This window comes from Ambystoma mexicanum, chromosome 13 (genome assembly GCF_040938575.1).
Source record: "Ambystoma mexicanum isolate Mex_15411 chromosome 13, UKY_AmexF1_1, whole genome shotgun sequence".
In the NCBI taxonomy this organism is placed as follows: domain Eukaryota; kingdom Metazoa; phylum Chordata; class Amphibia; order Caudata; family Ambystomatidae; genus Ambystoma; species Ambystoma mexicanum.
In genome coordinates, this window is record NC_090938.1 from 368,608,601 (window position 1) to 368,633,494 (window position 24,894).

The following is a 24,894-nucleotide window of genomic DNA, read 5'->3' on the forward strand; positions in this document are numbered from 1 at the left end:
CCATCCCCAGCCCCAACTGCATGGCTTCAAAGGGCGTCATGGAACACCTTTGTTCAGGCTGACCCAGGGGAAGACAATTTGGTTGTGGGGGTGGCAGGACCACCCACACCATGGCTAATCCAGCCCACTGAATTTAAAAGAACTGTTGTACATTAAGACATTTGTTTCAGCACCCTAAATAAAGTATTTCATGTGATTTTTAAACAGGCAAAATGAGACCCAGTGCATGTTGCTAGCACCTGGGGAATTGGAATGGCAGGAAAAATGCATTTCTGTGTGAAGTATAAATGACAGAGACATAATACTTGGTGAAAATATGCTAAATAGGAGTGGGCATATGTGTAGCCATTTGCTGAATTTTAAATATTATGTTTCTCCTAAAATTGGCAAAATTGTGCCAAAAAGCGGTGCTACCTTGCACAGAGTTGGCGATCGGACTGTTCGATTCCCTGTGAAATATGGAATCTGCATATCTGTTTCTTATGATGGTGACTAGCATAGATTTGAAGTTTTGCTCCATAACCTATTTTGTAAAAAGTAACTTTGGTGAAACAAAGGAAGTCATAAATGCACACACATAAAATGTCATTGCCCCTAGACCAAACAGCTCTGGGAGAGAAGGGAACACCAGTTGCCTGGCATATACGAAAATAGGAGTAACTCCAGAGTACTTCCCCCAGATTGTAAAATTCTATGATATCACTTTGGCTATATAAGCAGGAGACAGAAAAACACTGGAGATTCAAAAACTCAAAAACCAGATCCTGAGGCAGCTGATTCCATCCAGGCAGAACCACCCATCCAGATCCAGGCATACCCAATAATCCAGGGAGAAAGGAGGAAAGGCAGCTGATCCCATCTGGGAGACCCTAGTGACCAGACATTGCCCAGCTGATCCCATCCAGGAGAGCCCAGCTGTCCACAGTGACCAGACCTTGCCTAGCTGTCCCTCATCCCATCCAGGAGAGCCAAGCTGTCTCAGTGACCAGATCTCTTGACCCCTCTGTCCCAGTGACCAGATTGTTGTTCCCGCTCTCCAGAGACCTTGCTGGCTGTCTAAATTCCCAAATTTAGGCTTATCACGTAACTATCATATCACCCAGTACCCAAAAAACTACATACCCCTCTTTTTCCCTTGCATCCTATTGAAATCCTATTGAAATCCCATTCAAAATACCAGATTTTCCGTATCAACTGTTCACCTTTCCTTAGAAGAATCTGTGTTAGTCCACATCAACCATTACAAGATCTAACTGCTTACCACCCCTCAGCTAGATGAAGACTGACACAGTTAGATAAGAACCATGAGGAGGGAATAGCTCCAATGACCACATCCAAATACCTACTGTAAATCTATACTGGCAAACCCATATAGTAATTAAATCCATATGGACAGAAATCGGACCAACATGACTGTCTCCTCACATCGCGGATGGAAAAGTAACTGAAAAGTAGATGTAAAATTACATTGTGCCTGTTAAAAGTTTCCAAGTAATCATATTATGATAATGTACGATGAAGCTGCTCACCCGTGCTCAGACACATTAGTCTGCACTGTATTACAGAACCACTATCAAGAATTTACAAAATAGAAAACCGGAATACTGGATCAGTGGGACCTAACAAGACGTCGCCACCAGGTGGATCACACAAATTATGCTCCAATAAACCACCCAAACAGTATTAGGTCTCTAGCCGAATGATGTTAGAGAAAGGTAGCAAGCAAATTGAAATGGCGACTAAAAAAGCATCATAATTATGCTTTTTTCACAGATTGCTGGAAGCAAGACTACTGACAAGTCTTCATAACAATAACTACCAGTACTATTCGCCCCCACAGAACTGGTTCAGGTAACTACCTGCAATTTAGGTTCTAGGTTCAAGCTATGAACTTTAATAGGCTAGTAGCATTTAGAGCTTTCACTATTTTTGTTTGTTTTTATCCTGACAGACCAAAAGTCAAAGAAATACTTACCTAAGCCTGGTGATATTCTAAGTATTGCAACACAAATGACTGTATGGTGAAAGCTCCTGATGAATGTTCACTATTTATGAGACAAATTAACAGAAACATGTTGAGACCATAATCTTCTCTATTAACACAAGAAGACTAAGACAAGCTAGAGGTTTAAAAGAAACCACGCAAAAGTCAAGCGCCTATTGAAATGAACCGACTATCAGTATATGTTTCAAACTAATTGACAATCTTCAGTGTCTATACATTTACTATTTTCACCAGTAATCATTGATGCAAAACACAATATTAACTATTATTGTCTTGTAATCGTACAATTTATGTAATAATTTTGTATAAGAATAAATAGATTTTACAAAGGTTTTTAGATCACAATAGTATCTTTGAGCCTCTTGATCGGTCAGCTAACAGTCTCTATCCTAACAATTAACACTGCACTCCTCTTTTCGCCAGCTATCTAACTTGGCTCGGGTGTTGTTCGAGACTTTTGCTCCACCCAGCCAGTAGCACTTGACACATTGTTATTTTGCGACATTGTTAGGAAATATACCGCCTGGTCGGTCAAGCATAGCATTGGGTCTCTTACGTGACCCAAAGGGGATATCTGGGGTCCTACAGCTTTATTCTGGGTGGCATAAAGTCTCCATCCATCCCCTGAATCCGGGTAACCCTTTCCCGAGTGCAAGAGACTTTGGGTGGTCGGGATTGTAAAGACTTCAGTGCCCAAGATTGTCCCACCTACCTCGACTGGGGCCCTAATCATGCAGTAGCCACCTAGTTCACATAAATACAACAAGTAGCCATGCACTTCTCTGCCTGCGGACTCTCTGTGGATAAAAGATTTAGGATTTCAGTGGGGGTTATTTTGGACAACAGAAATAATCAACTTGAAACAAAATAGCATCTTCTTGTATTCCAAAATAAGGAAATCAAAAGAAAGTTCTTGGTTTTTTTTTCACACTCTCAAAAATCCAGTCTCCCTCCCTGAAACCCTTGGGAGGTTTTTAGTCACTCGCAATCTGAGGTGTTTTAAGTGGCCCCTGGACTTCTTTTGTGGTGTCCAATAGCCTTAGGTCTTCCTTTATCTCCTTCGCACTAGTATATTTTCCAGTGGTCATACTATGCCACGGTCCAGATCTCGGTAAGTACTGGCAAGAGACTGGGGGTCACAAAGCTCTGGCCCCAAGGGTTCAAGCTGGATTTGGCTGGACAGCCAAGCTAGAGGGTAATTCTTCTCACACTGATGTGGAGGGCCTCTCATTGATTCCCCATATGGCCTTCTTGTTACCCTCTCTACAGCTTCAAAACTATCTTGTTACTTAAAAGCCCCCTCTATTACACTATTCCCTCTGCTGTTATACTGCTATACTGACCCTCACACTTACCTCCTGTACCCCCTCCTATTCACCCCTATTGTCCACCAGGCTTATAGCGTACCTGGGGCACCTTCCCTCTCTATCTCTACCTTCACAGGCTACTCCTCCTGCTCTACCAGTGTCTCCATCACTTCTACTTCCTGGTCTATGACAAACTCCTCCTGTGGACCGCCCTTCACTTCTTTCTCTTCATCTCTCCGGCCATATCCTTCTGCTATCCCTCCACCTCTTCTGGGTTATTTCTTTTGCTGGTTCTGAAAAATCAGCATTTTTCCCAATGGAGTGCTGGTCATGCTGAAACAAGCAACAGTTGTTTTTTGATAAATATCCTGGATCTTAGAGAGGGGCTAATGCTACAACCAAACATTGTTAACGCAGTTAAGCAAAATGATTAACATTAAACACAGAACAAGATGAGGACTGCAGAGAGAATTCGCAGAGTTGCAGTGAATGTCGGGGTGTAAGGGTAGCTCCCTAAACAGTCTCCGAGAATGACAATAAAGTAAATCAGCCTAAAGTCTCCTCTAAAAGGGTTACTTTCCTCCAGAGGCGCCACCAAGAGTTGCCCAAGGGGGCCATGTTTGTTTTGGTGTGCCACCCCAAGATTTCCATCAGGCCATCCCTATGAAAAATGTCTGGGGGCGCCACTGCTTTCCTCCCAAGGGCTCTGTTTCTGTGATAGGCAAATACATGCGGTGAGCAGGCGACTCGGATGAAAATGCAGGAAGAGCCGGATGTTACAAAACTCGCTCCCGGGCTGTAAGGAAACAGACAATAAAACGTCTCAACAATGAAGTGGTCAGAATCATACACAGAAAACAGCTTCCCGGTTATACTCGTCTCCTACCTATATATGTTGATAGAGGCACTGATATGATAGGTTATTTATAACACGCTTAATACCAAGAGGTTTCCAAGTGCGGACCCAGGGATCGAACCTGTATTGCTCCGTGTTTTCTTGCTTCCAAGGCGAGCACGTTGCCGCTGAGCTATCCTCCCGAGTTGATGAACCTACATGTATACTGTATATTTTCTGCATTGCACAGAGAAATACTGAAAAGTCCATAGGCCAGGAAAACTCATGCTGGATACTTGACTGCGGGTGCCACTAGGTTGCAAAACTAAGCAGGAAAGGAAGAAAGAAGGTGCAATTCAAAGACAGGACGGCTTGTCCATTCCAGTTCCATGGCAGGAGACTCCTGATATGCATGTGTCCAAGAAGAGGTGAACTAGTCCAAAGTACAGTACAGTTCATAAGGAAAAATAAAAATAAAACCAAGAAAACCAAATAGTGCAGCCAAACAACCAATATAGGTACTCCGATAGCAGATGTCAGGGAATGTAGGGTCATAACCAGTCACTCAATAGAATGTAGCCAATACCAATAGGGATAATCCAACAAAAGGTGTCAAGAGAGATGCAGGGTGGAAAGCCAGTTAGTCCATAGAATGTTACCAATATCAGTAGGAGCATTTAGATAGCAGGAGCCAGGATACAATGCTAAGGTCAAAGACAGGATGCAGACACAGAAAACCAAGATGGGCCAGAGCTACTCACAGCAATAATTTACCTTGAGAAGTGCCGATTCCTGGAATGCCAGTGTTTGCAGGATTTGCTGTGCGATACTTGATGCAGCATGCATGACATCATGGTGCACATTCTGAATGCCGTGACGTCACCACGCACGTCTTACCCTGCTCGTGGAGTTCTGTGACATGTGGAGTAGGAATTGCGGGGGCGCTGGTGTAAACGCCAATCAAACCACCAGCACCTGTGGCTCCTAGGAGCCTGGGCATTCAGTACCCTGACAGCGGGATTCCTGACAGTGATAGCCTGAGAGACTGCCATGTCCCTGCAACATTGTTGGAGCTCCTTATTTCACAGATCAATCAAACTTGAAATTTTGGAATGAAAACCGAGCAACATGTTTTTTTGATTGTGCTTATTTGTAGCATAAGTGTGAGGCATTGTTAGGGATGCAGCAGTAATAGCTTGTAGGCTTCTGAAAAGGGAGACTAGGTAGCTTGTGTCTCTAATTTAGTTTCTATGTCTCATAGTGTCCTATAATTACTGTTAGCCTTACTTTTAATTAAATGTGATTACTAGAAATATTCCTGTGAATGCGTGCACATACTAATTCCACAACAAGCAAGCCAATGTAATTTCTAAATGTGTTATTTGCGAATTCAAGCAATGACATGTGTTGGTAAGACAAAATGGGAAGAAATATGAATTTCTCTGAAGGAACATCAGACTTGGTAGGGCTTTGATTGATATAATATATTTGGAAAACAATTAGACAAATAATAAGATGCTTGTGAGATTAAGGAGTGTGTTCCTCAATTTAAAGTGGAGAACCACCAATAGAAATGAAAAAGTTGTTGACTTTTTCTATTGTTGTTAGAGACTTGTGATATCCTGAATTTCATGACTGTGTACTAGGTATCCCATATTCTTTATTTCACTACATCCTCATCTGACTCACTAGTTCCTCCTATTATCACACAACCTCCTCTTGCCGACTCCCTACCTCTTCCCCCTGGTTTCTTAGCACCTCCTCCTGATATCTCTCCAGCTCCTTACAATGGGGGTCATTATGACCCTGGCGCTAAGGGATTACCCGTACCGGTAAGGGTACCGGTACCGGTAATCCCTTAGTGCCCAATTCCCATAACGGCGGCTGGAACCAGCCGTTATTGCAGGGACCCGCAAAGGGACCCTGGTGATATTTACGGTACCGCAATTTGTGGTACCGTAATTACCGCCTTTCCCCATTCCCATTATGCCCTATGGGGCAAAAATGGGAAGGGGCCATGGTGAAATGCTAATAGCGCCATGATTTAACGCCGGTGTTATAATAAGGGCCAATGTCTCTCCGCCTCGTCCTAATATCTCACCACCTGATCATTATGTATCACCAACTCCTCTTGATAGCTCAATGCCTCTCTCCCATTTGTCTTCACCCAGTCCTTCATCTGCTGTTTCCAACCTCTTCGTCCCTCTCACTAAGTCATGTGCTCTCGTCTAGGTCACCTCCTCTCTTCTCCTTCATCTTCCTATAAATTGGCCTCCTCCCGTGAATCTAGCTCACCTTTACACAGCCACTTGTCCAGACTCCAAACCCTCTTGGCAAATTTCGTCCCGTTAATAAGGACCAATGTTCCCTCTAAGCTGTGTGCATGCGCACTTGCCCAGCTTCCTTCTGGGTACCGCTCAGAAGAATTTTAGCAGCGCACACAGACAAATCTCACCAATTCACAAATGTTGCATAAGGCACAGGCCAAAGCAGAAACCTAATATTTGCTTTCTCATAAAATAAAGCTAAATTGGACTAACTAGTCTTGATATTATGTTCTAGCCTATTTTCATTGCCCTACTATGCAAGCATGACCTTAAAAACCTAAAAATTCCCAAAACAGAATGCACATACAAGAGGTTAAAAACGAATAAGAAGATATGGCTAAGATATGCCTGCAAACATTAACCAAATAAGCTTCGCTCGCCACTCATGACTCCTATACTTGACTCTGCCACACTTACCCCTTATGACTCTAGTCCGCGCCAGGCCACATTCAGATATTTTAGCACATCATGAGCAGAATCAATTTTATTAAAATAGTTAAACCTATATCTTGCGTCCTTAGCTCTAACTTAATATCCCTGAGCAGGAGAGGAATCTGTTCCTGGTTTTACATTCAGATATTACCAGACAACCATGTCTATGCCTACCTTGGCTCTGCAAAAGGTTACCAGACTTGCACCTGCATCCACTTGTTTTCTGTGTGTTATTATATGAATGACGTTTAAACACAAGAATTTCTGTTACTCCTGGTGCCTTAGCAACCAGGAGTAATCCAACTGTCAGCTCAAATATCGGATACTGACTGTAAGTAAGCAGGCTATTTGAATGCGTAGCCTCATCCCATGCTTCCTATTCTTTGTACATATGTCACACAATCATGTTGTAATGCTCCTTGCAAGTTAATGCATTATAAAACTAAAATATGTATTTGCCTTCTAAAGATTTCGAGTAGGCAAATGCCATGTTCAGCGTCTCCTACTTTAGCATTGTTAACATTGCCCTATAAGTGGAGAGCAACACTGCAACATCATTTACTTGACCTGCAAGGAATAATGGGTATGGACTATGGCCGGCATTATGTGTATATAGTATTAGGGCAATGGATATTCAGAGAACTAGAATGCTTTTTACACAATCTGCACCCTTTTCCAGTTTTCAGAGATCATGGGGCATAGACCTGAACATATTATATGGTAATTCACTAGCATACAAAAACTGTTTCTCAAACGCTTGTATAATTCTACCCAACAATTCAAAGGCAAGGTATGTTGCAAACAATCTTGTATTCACTTCATAGTAATTGTGCATATGTAGATTCATGGCATTTTCTTAAACTGCACATAATGTCATAGTGAGGCTTTAAATATGTTTTGCTTGCAAAGAACTGTGGGTATGCAAATATCCCAGTTAGTGTTCTACTACTAGAATCCTCCATTTTTTACAGAACCAAGTTTACTACTATTGCAGTCTAGAACATGTGCCGGGGAGGGTTATGGGTAGAAGGGCAACGGAGAACACTCCTTCGTGGTGAAGAACAAATCAGCAACATTCAAAAACCAAATCAGATGTTTGGCAGTACAGTGAAGGACATGTGTTGTTTGTTTGGTAAAGGTTAGGACACTCTAGTAACAGTCTAGGAAACTGTTCTCAGCTGCTGAGGGCTTTTCAATATAATCATGCATTTGCTCTTATTGCCTCTAGCATCCCTGTGCATCTTGTTCAAATGATATCCGTGAATTTCAGAAGAGGGGGTTCCTAGTAAAAGAAGAAGGCACTCAATCTTTTTTTTACCTGTGAGCATTGCTACTATTGACTTTAAAGGCAAATATATGTGATGCTTTAATGGGCTCCTGAAGAAACCTCAGTTAGGGTTTTGTTGAATTTTGTCTAGGCTGTTGTGAAGAAGGGTGGGCAACAGTATACGCTGCATTATGTTCCTTGTCATTTCAGCTCCTTTGTCAGGGTTACAAGCAGGGCTCTGATACGATTTTATTCCATACTTGGAATGAAATGATTTTGCAGGGAGTAAGAAAATAATTAGCTTTGACAGTAGGGATATTTCACGCTTAATACATATATTCTTTCCCCTTAAAATTCTTCTCGACATCGGGCAGTAATATTATTAGAGCTCCTACTTATTCCACTGCTCTGCTGGTCACCGAATCAAAAACATATTAGTGGAACCTTGTGGCTAGAAGCAGGGGGAAGGCTCCTATATGTTCATGGTTTCCCATTTTTGTTGGGCACATTTCCCTGTTTTTAGAGAGTAAAAATTAATGGCTTGTTTTGATTAGATTTTTTCACAACTCATAGGACAACGTTGGATAGTAAGCAGAGACCCTGGAATTCTGATCATATTCTGTGGTGCAGTTATTCTGATGCAATAATTGCCCTTACATAAATAGAGGCATGTTCTCCTGGTCCTTCAATTACTTCCTTAAAGTGACACATGAACTCCTACTGGCATGTTTTCTTACACATTCCTTTTAGCTGCCATTATTCCATTTTCTATCTGAATTATTTGACAACCACATCAGTGATAAACAAAAAAATGAGTGTTTTATTCAAAGGCATTAAACACTTTCTACATTGTCTCTGAGCAGTGTCAACAAACTAATAGCCACAACTAAACATATTGTTTATCTTGAGTATACAAAGCGTGTTGGTGCATACACATTTGTTTCTCTGCACTGGAGTACTTTTGGTAGGTACTATGGCATATCTTGAAGTCTTGAACTGGTTGATGAGCTCTCCTTATAACAACATATAAAATATTTATTTTAGCCTATATATGTTTGAAATAATTGTTGTAAGGTGCGCCTTTTACACTGATTTGTAAAGAAATGCACTGGTTGGGAAGGGGAATTACCCTTCCAAACTCTTCGTAGATGGTGGCTCACTGAGCACATGTGCTCACAAAGTGGCTTACCTCGTTATTCAGTTGCACACATGGAAAATAAAGTGTGCATGAAAGCCAACCATTCCTGCACTTAGGGAAAAATAATTAGAGGGAACATTGATAAGGACATGTCGCTGTTTGCTGGGATCTCTCCTCTCTGACAATTATCAGGTATATGGGAATAGTTGTAAGTCAATGTGATTGCATTGATGGTCCCCTGGCTGTGCTATCTGCTCACTGCTTCCATTTATGGGTCAATGGGCTGGGTCAATATCAAAGACTAGTGTAATCTTGGATTTGATGTATGCACACGCTTGGTGTCAACCGCGTGGAGCTGGATGCTTTGCAAGTCTTCTCAGGTTTATGAGTCCCTGTGTTCATGAGTATGATCCACTGTGTGCAGGACTCACAGCATTATTAAGATGAGGGTTAGGTAGATTTTCCTTTTTGACTGAAATTCTCCCCTCTTTGTGAGTCTCTCAGCATTTTTGCTGGACTATTGGATTTTTGGGCTAATTCTCCTGAGTGACTGGGAACTTTATCTCCCTGCAGACCTATGAGAGCGGGTCCAGTTCACTCCTGAGTGTGCAGCGCACTGGCCCTAGGTAAGTAACCCCACCCCTCCCATCTGCTCCCAGATTTCTTTCTTTCTTTCTTACTTTCTTTCTTCCTCTCCCTTCCCTCTTCATTTAAATATTTAGTTGCTCCGTTTTCCCATTTTTGTTTTTATTTTGCACCGTTTGCCCGCTTTTATTTATTTCCCTGTGCCACAATCTTTTTTTCCATCTCCCCATGCCTCCCTCGCTCCTCCCTCCCCTGCCTCTTTCTGGCCCGTGATTGGCTGCCTCCACTGAAAACTAGCCCTCTTTATGGAGGGCCCCAGGGCAGCCTTGCCCAGGCAGCCGGCCAAGGACCACAGCAAAGTATAGCCCCCTTTCTGGGCAGCTCCCATTCCTGTTTGCTCCTGTTCACCCATGAACACTGACATAGCACCCTACAGCAACAACTAAGGTAAGGTGGTTTGGGCGGTAAGCACTGCCATTACTATGCTCAATTAAAACCCTGCAACTTCTTCATTAGTACTTTCAAATCAGAACATTGTGTAGATTACCTGCTGCACATCTTAGATAGCCTGATAGATGTATTTTGGAGGGCAGAGGTTGTGTTGCATTTGGGGCATTTTGGAGGAGGGCAGTGGGTCGCACTTACTTACATTCATTTGGGGGCCAGAAATGTGTTGGATTTACATGTATTTTGGGGGCAGGAAAGGTGTTGCACTTAGATGTATTTTTGGGGCAGGAAACGTGTTGGATTTAGATATAGTTTGGGGGCAGGAAAGCTGTTGGACTTAGATGTATTTGGGGGCAGGAAAGAAGTTGCACTTAGATGTATTTTGGGGGCAGGAAATGTTACACTTAGATGTATTTTGGGGCAGGAAATGTGTTGGACCTATATGTATTCAGGGAAAACCCCTATCACGCTTAGAAGATGCATTATGATAGCTTGTTCATGACTCTTAGAAGACCTATTATGACAACCCAGCTAGTGCGCCTCTCTCACATGGAAAACCTAACCTGGCCTAAATAATAAAGCTCCATCTGAGCCTCAAGGTACATATAATAGCACCACTTCAGTGGACATCGGCCGCAGAATGCAGCAACGACCTATGACAAATTCAGTCTAGCTGGGCACATAATTCTTTTGCCTCCTTACACCAGATTAAGCCTCACCACCTCTGCCATCAGAATACAGCGACAACCTAGGACAAAAATGTGGTCCGGCTGGACACATAAAGAGTCTCTTGCACTTGCACATTACCCGCCCACATGCCTGATCTCTTGGGTTGCTTACTCGAGCCCTGCCAGCCTTGGCCGATTTCTGCAATCTCTCTTTTTTTTCTGGAGTTTTCCCAACTTCTCTTAAGCACGCACTTGTACACCCTCTGCTTAAGAAACCCTCTGCTGACCCCTCCATTCCAGAAAACTACCGCCTCATCTCTATCACCCCTTTGCTGGGCAAACTCCTGGCTACCTCTCAGCTCGCCCTCCACACTGAATCTGCCGTTTGCCTCCACGACAATCAGTCTGGCTTTAGAGCATCCATCCAGAGGCATGGAAACTGCTCTCCTGAACACCCGCGAAGACCTACTCTGAAATCTTGACACTAACACTCCCTCTGGCCTCATTTCTCTTGACCTCTCCTCTGCCTTTAACAAGGTAAACCACAACATCCTGATCGCACGTCTCTGTGACACCCTGGGTATCACAGGTTAGGCTCTGGCCTGGTTAAACTCCTTCCTTTCTGACAACCCATCCCAGGTGGAACTTGGGCCCTTTTTCTCGACTATGACTCTTTCAACCTGTGGCGTTCCCCAGGGTTCTAACCTATCCCCTTGGTTCTTCAATGTGTGTGTCTGCCCTGGCACGTGTGATTGCCACTTTCATCTCTAACTTCCAGTGCTATGGGGATGACACGCAACTCTCCTTCAGGCTACCCTCAGCCACCTCCTCTACCTCACTCATATCTGACAGTCTGCAATTCAGTCATGGTGTGCTGCAAACTATCTCTGCCTCAACGCCAGTAAGACTGAGATTGTTTGCATTTGGACTCCTGCTCTGGCTTTCCCACTCTCTCTGGCCGGCCTCCCTTGGCCTTGCTCCCACACCCACCTGCGAGATAAGAAACCTTGGGGTCAACTTCGACTCCACTCTCTCCTTCTTCAATCACATTTCAGACATCTCTAAAAAGATCCTACCAGTTGCACCTCCTCAGAGGTACTCTTCCCTTTCTCACCTTCCCTCAGTGGCTCACTGTCTCCAGTGCCCTGGTTCCCTCAAAGGCTGGACTACTGCAACAGCCTCTTTCTCAACCGCCCTGCCTCTGCTTTGCGCCCTCTGCAATTCATCCAGACCAGAATTGCAAGACTTATCCTTAGCCTCAAGCCCAGGGACTGCATCTCTCCGGTGCTGAAATCCCTCCACTGGCTCCCTGTGGTTGCATGGATCAAGTTCAAGACCCCCTGTCAACAAGGCTTTCTGGGGCCTGGGACCTGCCTATCTGCAACAATGCCTACCTAAATATTGTCCTTCCCGAGTTCTCCGCTAATCTACCTCCAACCTTCTGCGTGTGAGCAGGTTCTCCAAGCAGAGATTTGGAGGGAAATCATTATCCTCAGCAGAGGCCTCCCTCTGGAATAGCCTCCCTGCCACCCTCCGTCTTGAGCCTGATCTCCTGAGGTTCAGGAAACTCCTTAAGACATTTCTCTTCTCCTCCTCTTTCTCTCTCCCTCCACCCTACTAACCTCTCTCTCTGCTCTATTCCTCTCTCCCTCCTTTTCCACACAGCCTGCTGATTGGCCGCTGGGTTTACCTCAGAGTCTCACAGGTCCCTGGCACCCCCACCAGTCCTCTCGCACTGCCTCTGGGCCTGCACTTGTCTCATCGCTACTGCACTTGGTCAATGACCCATGAGAGTGGTATCTCTCATCGCTTACCCCAGTTTTCTGACTGACTGGGTGCACTTGGACCCCTCCCTGCACTCACCCTCCCTCTCTCCTGTACTGTCTGTGCACTTGCAAGATCTGAACGTACCATGCCTTGAAGATGCCTTGAAGATCGTCTATCTATCTTCCCTGTCTCCCCTCCTTGCATGGTTGCATGGTTGCACCTCAATGCACTTGGAAAAACTGCAGAATCGTCCTATTTTCTATTATCAGAGAAGAGATCCATCTACATCCGCGTCGGAGGCGGCCGTTCTAGACGGTGTGGCTTGATGTGATCAGTGCAGTGCAGGGGCCATTCCTCTAACCTTGCGACGGTGCAGCAGGGAGACTCGCTGCAAGATTTCCAGCTTCCCTGCTTTTTACGCCCCTTGCCGTGGGCGATACTTGGCAGCGGCGGTGAAGGGAAGGGTGCCAAAGCTCAACGCAGACTCGGACGGCACCAGGGTTCATCCTTGTTGCCCATGTTTCACAGGAGCCTCGCCGATGCCCCGCTGAGCCTCAACTGAGTTTTATTGCTATAGCGTTGCCCAGAGGTTTTGCTGTGCATCCCGCCATACTTTCTGGGTAAGCCCTCGATACAATTTCTTCCTCAACCACAGTGCTCCTGTTTTCTAACCATTTCATAGTGCAATGCCAGTTACAAGGTCACAACCAATGAATAATAAGGTCAACAATAGAGACCTATTTACTGAGACTGCCCCTGGGTCACTGCTGCATTGCAACCTCTTTGTTGCTTTGGGCATGGGGGAATCCCTTCCACTGTATACTTCTCCAGTCCATTGTAGGAATGGTAGTCGTATGTCGTAAGTCTTAGCTTTAAGTGCAAAAAGGAGACAATGGGCCTCCTTACGAGTCCGGCGGTAATCTGCCGGTTTTTCCGGCTCGGTTACCGCCGGACTCGAATTACCATTCCGCCTCCATGATTCCCGGAATCACTGGGGCATTACAACCCCAGTGACCCGGGAATTCCGGAGGCGGAATTCGGTAAATCCCCATTCCCATTGAGTCCCATAGGACTCAATGGGAATGGGGACCATGGAAACACCGGCACCATCTCGTGATGGTGCCGGTTATTCCAAGTCCGCCTGCAGGCGGGCGGTGTTAAACCCGCCAGGTCAGACCTGGCGGGAATGACACCTCTGCCTGCAGGACTCGAGATCAGGCGATCCAGAAACAACGGTGGCGGCAGGTTTACCGCCACCGTTATTTCCAGACCACCTGACTCGTAATGAGGCCCAATGGCTCCAGAAAGACCATCTCCTGTCTATCAATAAAGTCAACAAGAATAATGACACCAAAGTAGGTCCTCAATGTACATGCAGATAACAAACTCGTCACCATCCTTTCAGGATTCTCATGTAGGGGTAAATGGGGCCCCATTAGAGGGTAAGGGGCCTGATCAACCAGAGGGCTATGAGCCTATGCGTGCCTTGATATCTCCATCCCGGTTGGAAAAAACAGGGGAACGGACAGGAGAAGCCACCCCTGAAGGTTCCAGCAATGGGTTGGTGATTGTAATATTCCAGGAAATTGGCCGCTCTTCCAGGTTTATTTGATGCGGGATATTGATGCTTGTCAAAATGTTGAGGATCTCCATGCCTGGTTTGCTTCCATATGCCCAAAAGTGTTTGTGTTACACCCATCAAAGTGGGATAAGTCCAGTCAAATTGAGCCTATAGGGGAGGATACATTCTCTGAAACCCCCCATATCCAGAATTGGGCCCGTCAGGGCTGCTAACCCAGTTTTGAAGGGTCTCCACACAAAGGAATGAATTCTCAGGTCATCGCAACTAAGCCGGTTTCGGGCACAGATGGTGAATATTTGTCCAGTGGTACTCTTACACATACCAAACCTGCCATTCCATTGCTTCCCAAAACCTCGAAGGATATGTGCCTGAAAAAGTCATCTATGGCAAGAATCGAGGATCCCAATTTAAGGAATTTTGCCATGGATCCCAGAAACAACATCATCACCAATGTGAACAAGCCGAGGGAATATGAATTAAGGGAGGCGCTAAAAAATAAAATCTGAGCTTGGATCAGTCATAACTGTGTCAGAACCCAAGACCTGAGAGTCCATCGAAGGATACAGATTAATAACTGGTGCTCCCTTGACAACACAGATTGTATTGTTATTGGTTGTGGTTCAAGTAGCTTACCCATGTTTTTTAACAGAAACACAAATCTGTGGAATATGTTCTCCCTCACCAAGTTAACAATTATTGTGAATTGACTATTTTTTCTTCATGGCTATGTATGCCTTGTTAACTTTCTTTGTCCATCCTGATGTTTCCCTCATATGCCAGACATTTTTATGTACTGGTATGTCTTGTTTTTGCATTGTTGTCTTGCTTTCTTTTTTGTCAGCGCACTGAGGCCTGCGTGCGTGTTGCGCTAAATAAGAAATAAACTAAACTAATCTACACTGTTTATCATATTATATGCACTTACTGCCTGTGCATGCTTGTATGGTTTAGAAATTCAAGGGTTCTGAATGACTGTTGTTTTCTCCCGTTGTTCCCTCCCTCCTTGAGCGCTTTAAAACACTGGCCTTGTGTATAGGTGCTTTACAAAAAAACATTACCATACCAGGTTTCAACCAACACATCCTCAACCCCATACACTCCAAAGGCTGCCTCGTTGACTGGCTGGCCGACTTCCAATCAGCCGTGCCCTATGACAGACCACAACATAATTTCTTTCATACTACCTAGCATTAACAGCCCTGCCACAGTGGCACCTTCCCTGCCACCCAGAACACAAAAAACATCACCAAAGCCCATATCCTACAATGGCTGAACGATCATACCCAGACACCCCTACCAATCAAGGATCCTGACACTATGGTTGACCGATACAACACCTTACTTACCCTGGACATTGACACCATTGCCCCGCTCACCCATAGGAAAGCCAAAGCTTGGCTGCACCACAATTCCTAGTTCTCACCTGAACTAAAAACCTTCCATCTCCAGACACGGCAGGCAGAATTCAAATGAAAACACAACCTCACCGTAGATACCAAAACTCACTACTCCACTTCTGCAAGTATCTATAAAAAGGCTATCCTTCTAGGGAAATCAAATGCCTACAATACAAGGATCGAGAATGCTAAATCCAGCCCCAGAGAGATCTTTGCCATCATGCAGGAGCTAGAAATGCCAATTTCCCCATCATCTAATTGCATACAGGCAGGGCCATCTTAAGCATTTTTGGGGCCCTGGGCACGGATGTCTTTGGGGCCCCCCTCCACCAAACCAAAGGAATTAAGGGGTCAAGAATACTGTCCACGCCCCCAGCGCCTGTCATGGTCATGAAGTCAAGGGCACAGGCATGCAGGGGTCGCATGCACAGAAGACCTGGGTGGACACTGTCCAGGTGCCTTTGGCCCCAGGCCCATGAACAAAAGTGAACAAGTACATCCATTTAACACCAAAAAGCTTTTATTATGGACATAGCACTTCAGATGCATTAACCTTGAACATTCCATCCATTAAGCAGGATGCATTAACCTTGAACATTCCATCCATTAAGCAGCCCCAAGTGTGTTCTTGGGTGTGGCTGCTAATGGATTGGCTTTGCACGTGCTCACTCTCTAGGAGTGGTAGGGTGTGGCTGGTAAGCCGGCCCTAATGGGTGTGCCCACAATCTCAACTATATAAGCTGCCCCGATCCTCAAGACAGACGCTTCACGTTATTCTGCACTTGCAAGCAGCGTAAAGCTCACCGTCGCCTGAGGTCAGACTTACCTTTGAAGATCCTGCTTCCTGGACATCCTGCTTCCTGCCAACATACTTATCATCTGGGGGAAGCTGTTCTTATCTGTACATCTCTTCAGCGAACCAAGTATTAATCTTTACACTTTCCGGAACGCCGCAATCTTCATTTTAGCACCGCAGCACGACACGCTCCATCGTTGACTGCAGCGCCTGCAAGGAAAAACAGAAGACATGGTTACACATCGAAAAAACAGTCAGTTTTTAGGTTGCGCTTCGCCATACTTTGCACTTTCCTTAAACCATCACTTACCAGCTGTCGAACATTGCGGTAGCATCCATCTTCCATCCGGCCGCATCACGCGTCTCACAGCTGCATTGAGGCCGCATTTCCATCTAAAGGAAGAAAACAGAAGAGATACATTATTGCGGGCATAAATAGGAGCAACATATAAAGACATTAAACAGAACGAACAGCATCACAAGAGCTCAAGAAAGACTTACCAATCATAAGGAGAAGCATAGTCGCAGCTGGACTAGACTAATCCTTATCAGAGATCAGTGAACAAACAAGATCCCATTCGATGCGCCCCTGTCAGAAGTAGAAGGACGGAGAGCTTATCTTCCATAATTCACAGGCTGAGCTTTACGGGCCGGCGTATACTCACAGAAACTGTACTTTGGGGTGAAGGGTTTGAGAGGTACAACAATCACAGATTGGCGCCCTCACACACTCTTATCTCCACGCAGGAGCAGTATCACCACATACCACTGCTCACAGCTGTTCTACTGAGGGAGAGGCCTGAAGGGGGTTATTCAAGTTCAGAGAGGGCTGCAACCGTGCCCCGATGCCTCCGCAGAGACCAGGTGAGCGTAACAGAACGCAAAGCCTCTAATACTCTCTGCCTGGGCGTTATGGAAACTTCAGAAACAGATCAGTTAGCCCTCTTACTAAGGGAATTACGGGCTGAGGTACATGCTTCAAGACAGGAAACCAATGCATTACAGAGGGATCTTATTGTAATTCGAGAAAGAACTGACGAATTGGCAAGACAAATGCTACAAGCACAAGCAGGAAAGGTTCCACTGCCTGGAGTGACCCATTCTTCTCATTCTTCCACAGCTCAACAATCAACACCAGTTCAGGTAGTTCTTCCAGGAGCAGTGCCTCTAGCCCCTCCTGAATGCTTCATCGGCGACCCAAACAAATTCGCTGTATTTATAAACCAATGTCACCTTCGTTTCTTGTGCAGACTAGGAGCCGTTCCTAATGACCAAGCCAAAGTGGCGTTTTTACTCTCGTATTTAGGAGGTAGTGCGGCGGACTGGTCTATACCTTTAGTAAATCAAGATGACCCTTTACTCCGGAACTTTGGCAATTTCCAACATGAGATGGAGAAATTGTTTGCCCGTCATACTTAAAAGACAAGCTCTGGACAACGAGTTGTTGTCTCTCAGACAAGGGAGTCAAGATCTATTAACCTATATTGCAAACTTCAATCGTCTCATAGCCCAGACCAACTGGCCAGAAGAGAAGAGGACTACACTCTTTTACTGAGGGTTATGTGGAGAACTTAAGGACGTGTAGGCGCAAGTGGTGAATCCCCCTGAGAGGTGTGCGGACTACATAGACCTGACGGTGCAACTCGATTATCGGTTGCAGAATCGGAAAATGGATCGAGCTAGATCAGAGGGACGGTCAATTTATGTACGACCTCATGAGAATCAGACTAAACCACATGAACAGTCTGAGCTAATGCAAATTGGTGCATTACGAAGTCCCCTTACTAAAGCAGAAAGGGAAAAAAGAAGACAACAACAGCTTTGCTTATATTGTGGACAACCAGGTCACTTCCTCTGTGACTGCCCGGTAAAACCACCCAAGAAAACGGTTGGGGCAACAGACAAAACTGATGAAGAATAAAAACAGAACTCGGGAAACGACAATGCCCGGCAAGTCTAGGGGTCAGCTTGTCGAGCATGAAAAAGGAATCCGTTCTGACCTCACATCTAGTCCTTCCAGTGCTTTTGGTGAATCACAAGCAACCATCAAAAATACATGCCTTGGAGGCATATATTGATTGTGGAGCTGTGGGTAACTACATTGACCAAGATTTGGCTCTCTGAATAGGCCTTCCTCTCTGACAGAAGCATAAATCAGAAAACGTCACTGCTCTGGATGGTTCTCAGCTATCATCCGGCCCGGTGACACAATACACAGAGAAAGTCAAGCTTCTGTGTCAGGACGGGCATCAAGAGGACATTACTTTCAATCTCATCGGTGCTACTCAGTTCCAGATGATATTGGGAATGCCCTGGCTGGAGACCCACAATCCTAGGATCGACTGGCGAAAATGAGTTCTGACATTTCCTCATGATTGTGCCGACAGATGTTACAAAAAAGATGACACAAATCTAAAGCCGAGGAAATGAATCGTGTCCGGCCTCATCAGCTCCTTACCGCTTGAATTCCAAGATTCCCAGGATGTCTTCAAAAAAGAGCAAGCCAACGTTCTGCCCCCGCACAGACCCTACGATTGTCAAATAGATCTTGTACCCCGAGCACAGATCCCTTGCAGCCGAATTTACACTCTGACAGAACAGGAAAATCAGCATCTTAGAACTTACCTGGATCAGTACCTGGCGAACGGTTTCATTCACCCGTCCAAGTCACCTGCCTCCTCCTCGCCCATATTCTTCGTGCCTAAAAAAGGAGGGGGACTTAAGAACTTGCATTGACTATAGTGCCATCAATCAGATCACAGGCTACCGCTAGAGTCATAATGAGGCCCAGTGCCTAAAAGGCACAATTTCTAATCCAGTAGCACACAAACTACAGGATAGAGTAGGGATAGTTAGGAAGTCCAGGTTAGAGTTTAGTGAGAAATGGCATTCTGCCTTAAGTTATTCACATCTAGTCAAAGGCAGCTTTAGACAGCAGGGTGGCATTCTTCTCTATCTACTAAATTGGACTTTAAGAATGCCTGGGTTATGGATGAGGTTCAAATCAAGAACAGGGCGAGAGAGGGATAGCCCTAGTATCCACAAGAATTTGAATAAAAACCCTTGAACCGCCCTGAGCCTTGGAGTGGTGCTGGTGCCATCTGTGACACGTAGTGTCAGTGGTAGGATCAGCTAGACCCCAATACAGAGGTCACCCATCACCATCCAAGATGCTCAGAATGATTCAACTGATATGTACAGCCTGACTGCCCACCAGAGTCACACTGGGAGCAGCAGGGTATGACCTTTGCGGACACAAAGAAGTAAATGAGGGAATCTATGGAAGAGTTGCTGCAAAATCAGGGTTTGGCCGACAAGTATTTGCTGCATGTGGGAGCAGATGTGATTGACCAGGTTTTCTGAGGAGAGGTCTAGGTAAACCTACTAAACCTTGTGAAGGCTTGCTTCAACCTGAAACAAGGCTACCCCATCACCCAACTTACATGTGAAAAGATATTAGTCCCTAATATAGAGCAGGTCTAAACACTAGACACTACCGATAAATCCAATACAGGGTTTGGGGTAATGACCAAGACACGAGAAGCTGAAGACCAAACACGAGAAACTCCCAAGACCTGCTTCGAATGAATTTGCAGATGGTCAGAGAAAGGATGCTCTCCTGGGCCAAGCTCATAAGAACCTGATTTTGGAGGCCAATGTTAATCCAGAGGAGATGGTGTTAACTATGACCAATCATTTGTTCAAAACAGTTACGCAAGGCCGTTTTAGAGTTGACCCCAGTTTCGGCTGGTAAATTGTTTTATTGGAGGGGCATAGATACTTGCACACATATGCATCAGCAACCAAGCATAGCCAGGAAGCCCAAACCGAGGAAAGGAGGTTTGGGGTCAGGGGGGATTCTTTCAGAGAACGTCTTATGAATAAGGGAATAAAATGGTGCATTATACAGCACACTTTCTGAGAACAACTGGGTATGAAGCCAGACAATTTGCAATTGGTTGTGTATGGTAACGCATGAAAAAATCCAATAAATGCAAGTCACCAACACTGCACAAAAGCCTAACCAAATGCATGTTCATGATGCCTTTCCCCACAAAATATGCCAGTATAACAAACCTTTACACGCTAGCTATGCCCACACATTTCTATACTGGATAGACCTATCCATGCCAGTATTCCAATAGAAGTACATACTCATGGTTGCTTTGTGTATAGTGCCAGTAATCATACTATAAGAAAACATGTGCAAGCAGGCTCTGCCAATATATGCCAGTACCTACACATAAGAAGATATTCCTGTTGTCTTTGTCATTAAAAATGCGTGTCACAATAAGAAAACATTTCCGGTACATAATAACATTTATGTTTGCTTTATCATAGAGGCCCAGTAAAAATGCAGTGCCACAGTAAGAAATGGCTAGATTGGCTGCACCAAAATGCCAGCCGAGCCACTTAAAAAAACGTACCAACAAATACGATGAATGTTGTTACGTGGCTAGGCTGGACTGCATTGCTGCAGCCATCCTTGGTTACACTTTATGCCTCGAGCATGGCATTTATTACTGGGCAGCATGGTAAAAGCAATCGTGATATTATGTTTGCTTTGACATAGACGCCCAGTAAAAAATGCACCCCCCCCTACATCTTCAAATCTGATTTGATGGTGCAAGGGAATGAGTTGCCCCTAAATCAGAGGCCTCTTCTCTGATTGATCTGCAAATCAACTGTGCTGGTGAGCAGGGCTCTGATTTGGGGCCACCCCTTTCCCCCCTCATCCTCAGATCAGAGGCCTGCTCACCATGCTGGCCCAGAGGCAAGGGGTGCATTTTTCATGCATTCATACAGTCACTCACTCACCCATACACATTCACTCTCTCATTCAGAAGCACACCCACAAAACATAAGCTCTTTCGAACACGCAAGCACCCAAACATACAGTCATTCATCTCGCATACAGCTATGCACACATTCACATATTCCTTTTTTTCTCACCTTTAGCCCCAGGCTCTGCCAGGTCCCGCAACGGCTCTCTAGCCCCCACAAAACATGTACAGGAAGCACCAACTATATCCCAACTATATCACACAAACAAGCTAGAGAGACTAGCAACCGGGAGTTGCTCTTACTATATGCTACAATACCCATAAGATCCCTTTTACGCACCAAAATGCGAGGAGTGAGAATCCAGTTGGTCTAACAATGACAGAACATCAATAACTAGCCCAGTGGATTAAAAGTTATGCCAATGTGTTTTCCTCGTAGCCCAGACAAGTCCAGGGGCTAGTGCACAAAATACACACCCCTTCTGAAGGGGTAATAGGGTTAAGATCATCATACTGGTTACACCACTCGTAGAAACAAATAATCTGAGACAAATTAAAAGAAAATGTTTGTTTTAGGGGTCATTGAAAAGTGACAGAGGGGCAATGGTCCTCGCTGACTGTACGCGTACTGAAACCAGACAACAAATGGTGTTTTTATATCGACTTTTGAAGACTTAATGAGATATTCAAATTAGATGCTTTTCCAATGCAGGGAATAGATTCATTGGTGGAGAGAGTCAGCCCAGCCCAATTCATTTCTAGATCTACTTGCCCATATCCCCAGAATCCACAAGTGTTGCCATCTCCATGAGCAGGGATATGGACAAGAGAGAGTAATCCAAATGTGTGCATGCAGAACAGAAGCCTGCATGATATTGGCTAGACTTTGGAAACAAATGGTCAAATCACTTTTGTCCACTATTCCCCTTAGGAATGAATGGCTGTGTTTCCTGATGGCTTAGTGAATCTACGGGGGCATTCCTGAATAAAGTGTACATACTTCCCACAGTATAGACAGACAACAGATGACCTCCGTGTTTCTCATTTTCCTGGGGACAACGGCCCACTGAGACCTCCATTTTATATAGGTTCTGGAAGATTCTTCTGTGGATTGGCTTCTATATCAGACCTCGCCAATGTTGTCCTTTCTGTTCAGTCATCCTCTGGTCCACCTATAAGAATAAGTACAATAAGGATGGGAAAGCTCTAGTCAAAGATGGAAGTATACACAGGGAGTCCTTCAGATACTCTCTTAGTCCTTTGTAAAATACTGCAACTTTCTTGGCTTCCAGCCAGGCAGTAGCCATCGCCAGTTGATTAAGGGATTAAGGCAGGCTACATATAGTAACATGTCTCTATTACCATGGCGTAATTTCAGGAGTTCAAATTCAAAGGCCTGGGTTTGATATAGGGTATCAAAAACATGACCCAACTCAGTTATAGGTGCATTGAAATTGTAAAGTAGGAAGACATTGTTTTCAAGACATGTGTAGCCCAAGCTGTCACTACCCCACCCCAGTAAGACAATAAGAAAGCAGCCTTTGAGGCAGACTCAGGAACGTCAGCAGGCCGGCAAAGGAAATTTAGTTTGTATTGATTAAGGAATGTTCTGAAGGCTTGGGGGCCCCTGCAAATCCTCTGTGGAGGAGATAATGGAAATGGGGCATGAGACATTGAAACTGCATGTCCAAATTTGGGAACATTCAAGGGAACTCCACAGAAACAGGAGGATGCAGCAGCCCCCAATTCAGGTTCATTGTCTGGGAGAGGATATTTATTATCTTGCTATTGATCAGGTCTAGCATTTATAGCACGCTCCTTTCAGTGGAAAGTGTGGGTAAGGCCTGAGTGATTGCAGCTACAGAGCCCTGAACCAAAAAGGTCCAGCAAGGCATGTTTAGCTCCTCAGTCCATAAAGAGACGATTTGGTGGCCCAAGCTAGCCCTCGTACACCATCTGCTGTGCCTCACACGGTTGTGTGAGACAGGCATTGTATCAAGAGATGACACAGATAACAGATTTACGATTGATGAGCTAATCTTTTATTAAATATTAGGTTGGTGTAAGGAACAACTTTCCCTAGGAGGAAGGTGGGATTTTCCCTTCCTAAATAGACTAAGGAAAGTCTATGTACGTAAGTCCAAATCAAAAGTCTGTCTGTGTCAAAACCTATGCTTGTCCTCATATCTAGAACTAAACACTGTGTAGGGACTTTCTCAACCAACTAAAACAGTGTTAAAAAATAAAGTGTAAAGCTGCTTCCAGCTTGAGTTCTTATTTGGCTCCCTTCCCCAAAGTCAATACAGTTCCGATAGCTGCTTACGTCAAAAATGGTCAACCAGGTCTTGGGATTCCCTGCGCCAAGTTCAAATCTCACTTGTTCACAAAGTTCAAAAGGAGTTCAGGATTCTTTTTCCCAAGCTCGAAACTACACTGGTTCACAATGTTCTACAGCAGCTCAGGGTTCCTTTCCCCAAGCCTAAGGTACTGCTTCGCAATGTTCAACAGGATTCACAATATTCAACAGGAACTTGGTATTCCCTTCCGCAAGCTCAAAGCACTTGTTCACAATGTTCAGCTGTTACTTCTTTTGAAATTTCCTTAAACAACTCTTATGGGTTGGTTGGGGCTCTCTGGTTGGGAGCAGTTGACAGACCACCCACTACAGGTCACGCAACCAAGTTGTCTTTCACCTTTACTTGCCTTCCTTTACCGTGTTTACTCAAACACTAAAAGGTCACTTGCAGGTGATCTGCTTCCTTCATCACCCCTTATAATCTTACATCGAGTTTACTTTGCCAACTCTCAATGATGGCCTTTGTATACACTGTATTCAGGAAACCCTTTGTTGGCTTAACGTTTGTTTGTTTTCCTATTAACTCTTCAACAGGTTTGGAGGCTTTTGGAAACGTGCCAACTGCACGTGACTACTCCAACACAATGTAGCTACCAACTTTCACACGCTCGCGCACTGGGTTTCTTGTAATGCAAGCAACTCACTGGTTCTGTTGTTGGTTCCCGCTTCTTTTCCGTTCACACGGCCGCCTGTGTTTGAGATCAATGACCCACCTACTCTCCCTGAGGCACTCCTGGGTCAGTTTTTTCTGGTCAGGAGAACAAGCACCTTGCAGCCACAATGAAGGGACCGATAGTCCACACAACTCCCTTCTCGACACAGCTTCCTCGCCACATTTCCGCAGACTGCTTTGCTCTGCCATTCTTCAGTGTCTCGACACCCTGCTCTCCACAGGTTCACTCCTGACTGGACCGGGTTCCCTGCTGCGCCCTCTCTTCTCACTTGCGTGTCCCACCCTTTATAAACCTGATCCCTATTAAGGGGCCTCATTTGTGAGTCTTTGGGTTGCTCTGCCTGACTGCATATAGCCAAATCAATGGGACATGCCTGACCTTCAGTCATGTATTCCTCCAAACACCTCCTCTTCGTCCCAGTACTAGAGTGGGGTTTTCTATAGGAAGTGTGTATTCCTCTTTGCGGTTTTTTCCTTGTCTCAGTTCTTTGTGGGAACAAGGGGGAAGGATATGATAGGATTGGCAAT

The 24,894-nt window shown here is 44.9% G+C and overlaps 1 protein-coding gene across 8 annotated transcripts in view; it reads left to right on the forward strand.

Annotated features, from left to right (window-relative positions):
* RPGRIP1 (RPGR interacting protein 1) overlaps positions 1-24,894 on the forward strand; it is a 638,645-nt gene that overhangs the window by 23,115 nt on the left and 590,636 nt on the right. For 7 of the 8 annotated variants that reach the window (XM_069633891.1, XM_069633894.1, XM_069633896.1 and 4 more), the window contains exon 2: positions 9,885-9,937. The exons of the other annotated variant lie outside the window; for it this stretch is intronic. The gene's annotated coding sequence lies outside the window, so the exon portion shown is untranslated. The remainder of the gene's footprint in view (positions 1-9,884; positions 9,938-24,894) is intronic. 8 annotated transcript variants of the gene reach the window in all.